We start from the raw sequence: 10,307 nt of genomic DNA, 5'->3' as shown, positions 1-10,307 counted from the left end.
CCCTTCTAAATAAAACATAAAATATATTTTTGTGGCGTACTACATCATATCATTTATAGTATAGTGGTAGATGTTTGTTTTGTGAGGTTTTTAGGAATCCAATGCAGGAATAATTTTCTAGATAGACTTTCAGTGTAGAGTCCCCTTGTCTATTTCTCTAATTGTGCTCATGGCATAATATAAAGAATTTTATATTTCATAATTCTCCCCCCCGTATTAGTATAGAAAGGTAAGAGACCAAAAACAAAAATCCTTTCCACAAAAAATTAATTGTAATTTATTCTCCCTATATTATACTGACTCCAATCTCTCCTCTCTGTCTCCCATGTCTTCTTACAATTGTAACCATTGATTTGAAATTCATTATTTTAACAGATAAATGCTCACCAAGTGCAGAGGATACCGTCTGAAGTTGCGGCCTTTCACTGTATCAATGCAGTGGCTCCTTCTCCTTAAAAGGGGCGTGTACTAAGGCTACATCCCTAATTACTGGAAACAGGAGAGGGGAAAACTGTCCACACCTATAAAAAGGGAGGAGTTTATGATGTCAAGTAGGTGAAAATCATCTCACAGACTGACAAAAGTTTCCATGCTAACTCTTTTTTCCTATCATATTTAACTTACATTATAAAAGCTAGTGAATACTTATCTGAGTGGACATCTAGTCACACAATCTATCCCTGTTAGAATTCATGGAAGGGAATGAAGAGGCATGAAGCCAAGAAGAATGGGGATATGAAAAAATTAATATAAGGCATCACCCTTCTATATATTTATGTATTTTAAAATTATATTTTTCAAAATTTTTTGAAGTTCCAAGCCTGCATAGGATTAATCTTTAAGGAGAATTATCAAATTTTTGAGAATTTTAATTCTTTTCACTCTATTCTTCTTCTTCTTCTTCTTTTTTTTTTTTGCTCCAAGCTTACTCCTGGTAAGGCTGGTGGGGCTTAGGGGGTTATATGGGATACTGGGGAGTGAAACTGGGTAGGCTGTGTGCAAGGCAAGCTCTTTACCTGCAATACTATTTTTGTAGTCCTAACTATTCTTTTAAATAAAAAGTTATTCTTTTAAATAAAAGAGTTTAAGTCCCTCAAACGGCTGTGACTTCAAGCACCACTATAAATAATTACATGGCACTAGATATACAATATAATACCATGAGACTTGGGACAATAAACAGATCAAATACCTCAATGGCATTCGAAGTGCTCCAATTTGAATGTGGCCACAAGGGAGAGAATGCTTGTTTTTACCTTCATGTCTCATAAAGTCATGATCAGATGAAGGGCTAAGTTATATGAGATTTCTTAAAGATGCTGGCTTAAGTAACATAAGGAGCAATTGGACATTGAAAGTGATGAGAGAAATTATATTAGGAGTGAATTACTGGGTATCAACGTAAGAGCATTTTTGGATCCTGGCTTATTATTTTTAGAAAGATCTTACTGAATGTAGCAAACAGCTGTGCATAAAGGATATCAGGATGTGATGAGAACCCTATAGAAATATACTATTTTCTAAATATTATCTAAAGATCCATTAAACAAACGAACCGAAGCTGTGATTTGTAGAATAAGAATTACAATATCAGAGAAAAGATTAAAAAATTAGGGATTGAAAAGATTTATAAATGATGTCCCAAATTTAGACTAAATTTTGTTCTCAAGTTCATTTAACTCAGAAATACCTAATCTTTCCAAGTTCTATTCTCTCTTTAAAATAACACAATTAATTAGAAAATTGCTTTTGTCAAAAGGAGAAATAACCCAAAAGCAAGCACATAATTTAAACAAAACAAAACAAAATAAAACACTTAGGCTAAAGATAATTAAAGGTAAAATATGTCTATCAAGATAAAATGAACTTTAAACTCTGAGATTAAGAGGGAAAGAAATGGGTTGGACGGGGTATGACAAAGTAAAAAGTTAGAGATTTCATCAATAAGCTCAAATGAATACATTCATAATCACATTCATTTTAATCCTGGGGAACAGATGAATTTACACTGTAATATTTACCCATTAGCTTCAGTTGTTCCCTCTATTTATAGCATATGAACAAATTTCTATCAGTCAAAATTATCATTTTTTTTCTAGTTCAGTCACTTTTTATTTGTGACTCAAAGACAGCTTCTCTTTGCCTCAGCTTTACGTACAGGATGGGGATAATAGTGAAGATTAGGTTTTATCCTTATAGACTTGTTAGGATTAAACATGGTATAAGTATTCAATGAGTTTACCATAGTATTCAGCATATAGAAAGGATAAATAGATGTCAGCCATTTTCATGTTATTATTATTATATAGCCTTGTTTTTCCGTTTGAAAACCTACAGTAATTATAATGACCTCCTTGGGGATAGAAACTGGGTAAAACTGGCTAAGGCACGTTTGTTTCTGCTAGCTAAAAATTAAACAATTTCATTTTGCAAAAGTACTCTAATAGTAATACTGAATTTGGAAAATGTCTCCATCTTTCTCTTAATCCAATTTTATCCTATAATTAAGCTTCATATATGGTTGCTACAGCAACTTCGTACTCTCGATAACAAACTATAACGAAAGTGTACTTACCGAAGGCAAGATAAAGTGGTTCTGTAGTGGCTTGGTTGCAAAGTTATGAAAAGATACTCAATGGCAGTTACTCAAAAAAGAAAAGCTAGTTCGAACACAGAAAGAGCTTGATCACTTCAGGTATGATAAATGCAAATGGAAACTTTGAATTCTCTGCTTTTGCTTTCCTTCTTTCCTCTGCTATCTTCCTCAAAGCCAAGTATTTAACAATGAATGAAACATGATAGGATTAGGAGACTTGTTTGTAAATGAAGCCAAAGCAAACCATTCACATACTAATCTTAGCAGGTGTACCTGAATTTATTTTTGGTAAACAGGCAAAGACAGGATATTCTATCCAAACAAATAAAAGGAAGTAAATCCTTTAATTTTAGGTTTCAAGGCAGGTGTCTCATATTTATGCAAAACCTGTTTGTAAAACACACCCCGTTGGGAATTGGGGAAAACAACTATTCTTTTTTTTGCTTGGTTTGAGATTTTTAACTCATTTTTTAGTTTAATGTAGCATCCATTTTTACAGGTTTTAATTTCAAATTTATTAATTCTTGTGAAAAAGATAAACACAGTCAACACAAAATCACTACAATCTTAATTGCTTTTCTTTCAGTATCAATATTGACTTTTGCAGTCTGCTCTTCATTCTGTTCTTGTTCCTGTTTTCTTGAGGTCTTTTTCTTCTCTTCTCATATCAGACAAGCCATGTCTTGCAGTCTGTGGGCTCGTTTTCTTTTGCATAATCCAGGGAATCGTGATATCATGCAAAGGCTGGTTCTTGCCCACACCAAAATGGGTTCTGAATCCAACACAAAGATGACAGTTGAGGTGGTCTTTGTACATTTCAGCAAGTTACTCTTGAATTTCTGTCTTAGGTGCTGTGGCCCTTTCACGATGCAGGATGTGGAATCAACTGGTCATGAACTGCCTGGTCTAGATAGTGACGATATTGTACAAGAGGGTGGAATATGAAACACTTTATGATTCTACCTGTGATTGTTTAAAAGAGCTTTTATAGAATGTCACCAATTATTAATATTCTCACTAGTTTCTATTTTTGCATTTATTTTTATATTGGCAGGGCAGAAATACTAGTTGCCTTCTCCATCTTGAATCACTGATACAAGGTAGTTTTCACCAGACCAGTGGACATACATTACCTATTTTGTTTAAAATACTATCATATGTTAAATTTTATACTACATGTCCTGATTTCAATATTCTTATCTTTTACAATGAAAAGCTTTAGATTTGGCACTTAATTGACAGGGGGCATGGCTATATAGGAGAAATTGGAAGAATAAGTATTCTACTAAGGAAGATTGTCATCTGAATCACTGGGACCACATGAAGTTTAATTTTATTTTCCGTAATTAGCTCTTAAATTGTTCAGAGTATATAAAATCCAGCCTTAAGCAAACATATAGTGCATATTTTTAATTGCCTGCTATCTGCTAAAAGATACTATTAATCTTTCAAAACTAGGTCACGCATTTTGTTTTTACAGCGCCGGGGACCGAACTTGGGTCCGGCGCATGCAAGGATGTACTTTACCACTGAGTCACGGCCTTCCCAAGACTACATGCTTTTCTTTTCTTTTCTTTTTTAATTTTATTTTATTAGTGAATCACCGTGAGACAAAGTTACAGATTTACAGGTTTTCATGCTTATGTTTCAGTCATACAATGATCAAGTGCCCATCCCTCCACCAGTGCCCATTTTTCACCACCAATGGTCCCAGCATCCCTCCCATCACCCCCACCCTGTCTTCTTCACTCCACCCTGCCTCTGTGGCAGGGCATGCCCATTTGCTTACTCTCTCTTTTTGCGTGTTGTGGTTTGCTACAGAGGTATTAAGTAGGCATCTTGTTCGGTCTATAGTCTATTTTCAGCCTGTATCTCCCATCCCTAGTGGGCCTGCCTAGCACCCTTTGCTTGGTGATCCCTTCTCTTTTTTTTTCTTTTTGGGTCACACCCAGCGATGCACAGGGGTTATTCCTGGCTCTGCACTCAGGAATTACCCCTGGCGATGCTCAGGGGACCATATGGGATGCTGGGATTCGAACCCTGGTTGGCCTCGTGCAAGACAAATGCCCTACCCACTGTGCTATCACTCCAGCCCCAGGTGATCCCTTCTCTATCAAAGCTGCTTCTTCACCTAGCATGTGAGGTCAGCTTCCAAGCTGTGGAGTACTTCTCTTGATACTTATCTCCACTATTCTTGAGTGTTAGACTCCCATTCTCTTTATATTCCACATATGAGTGCAATCTATGTCTGTCCCTGTGTTTCTGAATCATTTCACTTAATATGATACTCTTCATGTTGGTCCACCTATATGCAAATTTCATGACTTCACCTTTTCTAACAGCTACATAGTATTCCATTGTGTAGATGTACCAACGTTTCTTCAGCCAGTCATCTGTTCTCGGGCACTCGGGTTTCTTCCAGATTCTGGCTATTGTGAACAGTGCTGCAATGAACATATAGGTGCAGATGTCACTTTTACTATACTGTTTTGCATCTCCGGTATATATTCCCAGGAGTGGTATAGCTGGGTCAAATGGGAGCTCAATCTCTAATTTTTTGAGAAACGTCCATACTGTTTTCCAAAAGGGCTGAACCAGTCGGCATTCCCACCAGCAGTGAAGGAGACTCCCCTTCTCTCCACATCAGTGCCAACACCGGTCACTTTTGTTCTTTTGGATGTGGGCCATTATCTGTGGTGTGAGATGGTATCTCATTGTTGTTTTGATCTGCATCTCCCTGATGATTAGTGATGATGAGCATTTTTTCATGTGTCTTTTAGCCATTTGGATTTCTTCCTTGAAAAAGTTTCTGTTCATTTTATCGCCCCATTTTCTGATGGGGTTGGATGTTTTCTTCTTGTGAAGTTTAACCAATGCCTTATAAATCCTTGATATCAACCCCTTATTTGATGGGTATTGGGTGAATATCCTTTTACATTCTGTAGACTGTCTTCCTATTCTGGCTGCTGTATCTTTTGAGGTACAGAAGCTTCTCAGTTTAAGATAGTCCCATTTGTTTATCTCTGTTCCCACTTGCCTGGTCAGTGGCGAGTCCTCTTTGAAGATACCTGTAACTTCAATGTCGTGGAGGGTTTTGCTGACCTTGTCTTCAATATACCTTATGGATTCTGGTCTAATGTTGAGGACTTTAATCCATTTTGATCGGACTTTTGTGCATGGTGCTAGGTATAAGTCTGAACCCATTATTTTGCATGTAGCTGTCCAGTGTTGCCAGCACCATTTGTTAAAGAGGCGTTCTTTGCTCCACTTTACATTTCTTGCTCCCTTATCAAAGATTAGATGATCATATATTTGAGGTTTTGTGTAAGGGTATTCTAACCTGTTCCATTAGTCTACTGCTCTGCCTTTGTTCCAGCACCATGCAGTTTTAATTATTACTGCTTTGTGGTAGAGTTTGAGGTTGGGGAAGGTGATACCTCCCATCTTCTTTTTCCCCAAAAATGCTTTAGCTATTCGTGGGGGTTTGTTGTTCCATATGAATTTTAGGAGTGTTTTGTCTCCTTCCTTGAAAAATGTCATGGGTATCCTTACAGGGATCCCATTGAATCTGTAAAATGCTTTGGGAAGTATTGCCATTTTGACAATGTTAATTCTCCCAATCCATGAATAGGGGATGTGCTTCCATTTCCTCGTGTCCCCTTTTATTTCGTGAAGTAACATTTTGTAATTTTCTCTGTATAGGTCCTTCACCTCCTTAGTTAAGTTGATTCTGAGATACTTGATTTTCTGAGGCATGATTGTGAACGGGGTTGCTTTTTTTCATATCACTTTCTTCTCTCATTATTTGCATATAGGAAAGCCATGGACTTTTGGGTATTGATTTTATAGCCTGCAACTTTACTATACGAGTGTATTGTTTCAAGGAGTTTCCTGGTAGAGGCTTTGGGGTTCTCTAAATATAATATCATATCCTTCGCGAATAGTGAGAGCTTGATTTCTTCCTTTCTTATCTGGATGCCCTTAATGTCTTTTTCTTGCCTAATCGCTATTGCAAGTACTTCCAGTACTATATTGAACAGAAGTGGTGAGAGTGGGCATCCTTGCCTTGTCCCTGATCTTAGATGGAAGGCCCTTAGTTATTCCCCATTGAGGATAATGCTTTCTATAGGCTTGTGGTAGATGGCTTTGACTATATTGAGGAAGTTCTCTTCTATGCCCATTTTGGTGAGCATTTTCATCATGAACAGGTGCTGGATCTTGTCAAATGCTTTCTCTGCATCTATTGATATGACCATATGGTTTTTATCTTTTCTTTTGTTGATATGGTGGATTATGCTGATTGACTCCCAAATGTTGAACCATCCTTGCATCCCCAGGATGAATCCCACTTGGTCGTGGTGTATGATCTTTTTGAAGAGTTGCTGGATTCTATTTGCTAATATTTTGTTGAGGATCTTCGCATCCATGTTCATCAGAGATATTGGTCTGTAGTTTTCTCTTTTTGTGGGTGTCTCTGTTTGGTTTTGGTATTAGGGTGATATGTGCCTCATGGAAACTGGGAGTGTTTCTGTTTCCTCGATTACCTGGAAGAGCTTGAGAAGAATTGGCAATAGGTCCTCTTTAAATGCTTGGAAGAATTCACTACTGAATCCACCTGGACCTGGACTTTTGTTTCTGGGGAGACTTTTGATTACAGTTTTGATTTCCTTGATAGTAATGGGTCTATTTAGGTATTCCGAATCATTTTGGTTCAGCCTTGGGAGGCTATCAGAATCCAGGAACTTATCCATTTCTTCTAGATTCTCTTGTTTTGTAGCATACAGACTTTCGAAGTAGTCTCTGATTATCTTTCGAATTTCTTTGGTTTCTGTTGTGATGTCCACCCTTTCATTTCTGATTCAGTTTATTAGAGTTCTCTCTCTCCCTTTCATTGTGAGTCTTGCTAGTGGTTTATCAATCCTATTTATTTTCTCAAAGAACCAGCTCTTAGATTCATTGATCTTTCGGATTGTTTTTTTGGTTTCCATATCATTGATTTCTGCTCTAAGTTTTATTATTTCTTTCCTTCTGCCTGTTTGGGCTCCCTTTGTTGGTTCTTTTCTAAGGTCTTGAGTTGTGAGGTCAGGTTATTTATGTGGGCCCTTTCTTCCTTCCTGAGATATGCTTGCAGAGCTATAAATTTTCTCCTTAACACAGCTTTTGCTGTGTCCCACAGGTTCTGGTAGCTCATGTCTTCATTCTCATTTGTTTCCAGGTACCTTTTGATTTCTTCCTTGATTTCCTCCCTGACCTACTCATTGTTCAACATCGAGTTGTTTAATTTCCAGGTGCATGGGTTGGTCCTCAGTGTCTGTGCATGATTAATTTCTATCTTCAGTGCATCATGGTCTGAGAAGATAGTTGATACAATTTCTATCTTCCTGATTCTATGGAGGTATGCTTTGTGGCCCAGCGCATGATCTATTTTGGAGAATGTTCTGTGTGCACTGGAAAAGAATGTGCATTCTTTTTTATGGGGATGCCAAGCCCTGTATAGATCTATTAGCTCTCTCTCTTCCATTTCTTTCTTCAAGGCCAGTGTTTCCTTGCTGAGTTTTGATCTTGTTGATCTATCCAGAGGTGATAAGATGGTGTTGAAGTCTCCAAATACTATTGTGTTGCTAGCGATGTCCTCTCTAAAATCTGTTAGCAGTTGTTTTAAGTATTTCGTTGGTTCCTCATTAGGTGCATATATATTTAGGAGTGTGAGTTCTTCCTGCTGTACGTATCCCTTGATTATTAAGAAATGGCCTTCACTGCCCCTTCTAATCTTTTTCAACATGAAATCTATATTGTCCGATACCAGTATGGCCACCCTGGCTTTTTTGAGGGAGTTATTTGCTTGAAGGATTGTTTTTCCATCCTTTGACTCTGAGTCTGTTTTTGCTCTGACCATTCAGATTTGTTTCTTGTAGGTAGCAGAATGCTGGGTTCAGTTTCTGAATCCATTTTGCCACTCTGTGTCTCTCGATGGGTGCGCTTAGACCATTGACATTGAGAGAGATTATTGTCATGAGTTTTGTGCCATCTTTCTGTAGGAGTTTGTTGTGTTTGTCGGGGTTTTTCTTTTCTTACAGAAGCCCCTTTAGTCCTTCTTTTAAGTTTGTTTTCAATCTATTTAGTTCCTTAGTTGCTGTTTATCCATGAAATTATGTATGGTTCCTTTGAGTTTGAGTGAGAGCTTAGCCGGATAAAGTATTCGTGGTGAGGCGTTCATTTCATTGAGTTTTTTCATTATCTCCTACCATTGTCTTCTGGCTTGGAGGGTTTCCTCTGATAAGTCTGCTGTAAATCAAAGGGGTGCTCCTTTGTATGTGATTTTTTTTTTTGACCTTGCTGCTTGCAGTATTGTGTCCCTGTCTGTGGCATCCATCATTCTATGACATGCCTTGGAGTCTTTTTATTAGGGTCTCTTCTAGGTGGCACCCTTCAGGCTCCTAGGATCTGAACATCTGCATTGTCCAGCTCTGGGAATTTTTCGGCAATGATTTCTTTAACTGTGGCTTTCTCACTAGGGTTGCCCCCTCCTCCCCCCCCCCCCCCCCCCGTCCTTCTGGAACTCCAATGATTCTAATGCATCATCCCCTAGGTCTCTGATTCACCCTAGAGCTATTTTAAGGTCTTTTTCAATTGTTTGTTGTAGCCTGTGGGCTTCCTGTTGCTCATCTTCAAGCTCACTAATTCTGTCTTCAGCTGTAGTCATTCTACTGTTGAGGGCTCCCATTGTGTTTTTTTTAATTTCGTCTACAGTGTCTTTTATTCGTGACATTTCTGAATGTAGCTTTCCTATTTCTGCTCTCATTTCTTCCTGTAATTTCTTCATTGATTGCTCCACTGTTTCTTTAAGTTCGATGAACATTCTCAGAATTTCTTCTCTGAATTCTTTATCAGAGAGATCATATTTGTGGGAAACTCCTGCTGAGGCTTCTGCACTCTTCTTCATTTGCGCTGTTTCTTCATGCTGTCACAATGTATGGAGGTAGGACCTTCCAGTTTACTAGAGCTAATCTCTCTTTTTGTGAGTTTTCGATATTTTGGTGCAATTGTAGTACGCTAGTGGTTCATTTACCCTTGTGCGTTTGAGGTAACTGGGGAGATCTCCACAAAGTTAGTTAATGGGGATTGAAATGTCTGTCCAGTATACTAGAACAGGGGAAAATAACTACGACTGGGTAAGTGGCTACCTCCCCGGAGACAAAAACCCACTGCGGCGGGGTCACGCCCACTACCAAACAGGCCACGCCTCTTCTGGCCTGGAGCACCTGGATGAGCAAGCAGGAAGTGCAGGGTCAGCGGCATCGAGGGGAGGGAGTCCCTGTCAATTGGATGCTGGCTGGAGATCGGGTCTGGGAACCGGGTATGCAGCACGCGGGCACCAAGGGCTGGGAAGCTAAATGAGGGGATCTGCGCACCTGCATGAGAAAGCAGTAAGCGCAGGGTCAGTGGTGGCAAGAGGAGAGGGTCTCTCTCCGTTGGACCCTGGCTGAAGATCGGGTCCGGGGGCAACGCCCGCAACACACGGGCACCAAGGGGTGGGGAGCTCAGTGGGGGATCTGGCGCACCAGGATGAGCAAGCAGGAAGCACAGGGTCAGCTGCAGCGAGAGGAGGGGGTCCCTGTCCCTTGGACGCTGGCTGGAGATCTGGTCCTGGGGCCAGGTGCTCAGCGTGAGGGCACCAAGGACTGGGGAGCTCAGTAGGGGGATCTGACAC

Source organism: Sorex araneus, chromosome 4 (genome assembly GCF_027595985.1).
Source record: "Sorex araneus isolate mSorAra2 chromosome 4, mSorAra2.pri, whole genome shotgun sequence".
Classification (NCBI taxonomy): Eukaryota; Metazoa; Chordata; class Mammalia; order Eulipotyphla; family Soricidae; genus Sorex; species Sorex araneus.
The sequence above is the reverse complement of the archived record's forward strand: the minus strand, read 5'-3'. Positions refer to the sequence as shown.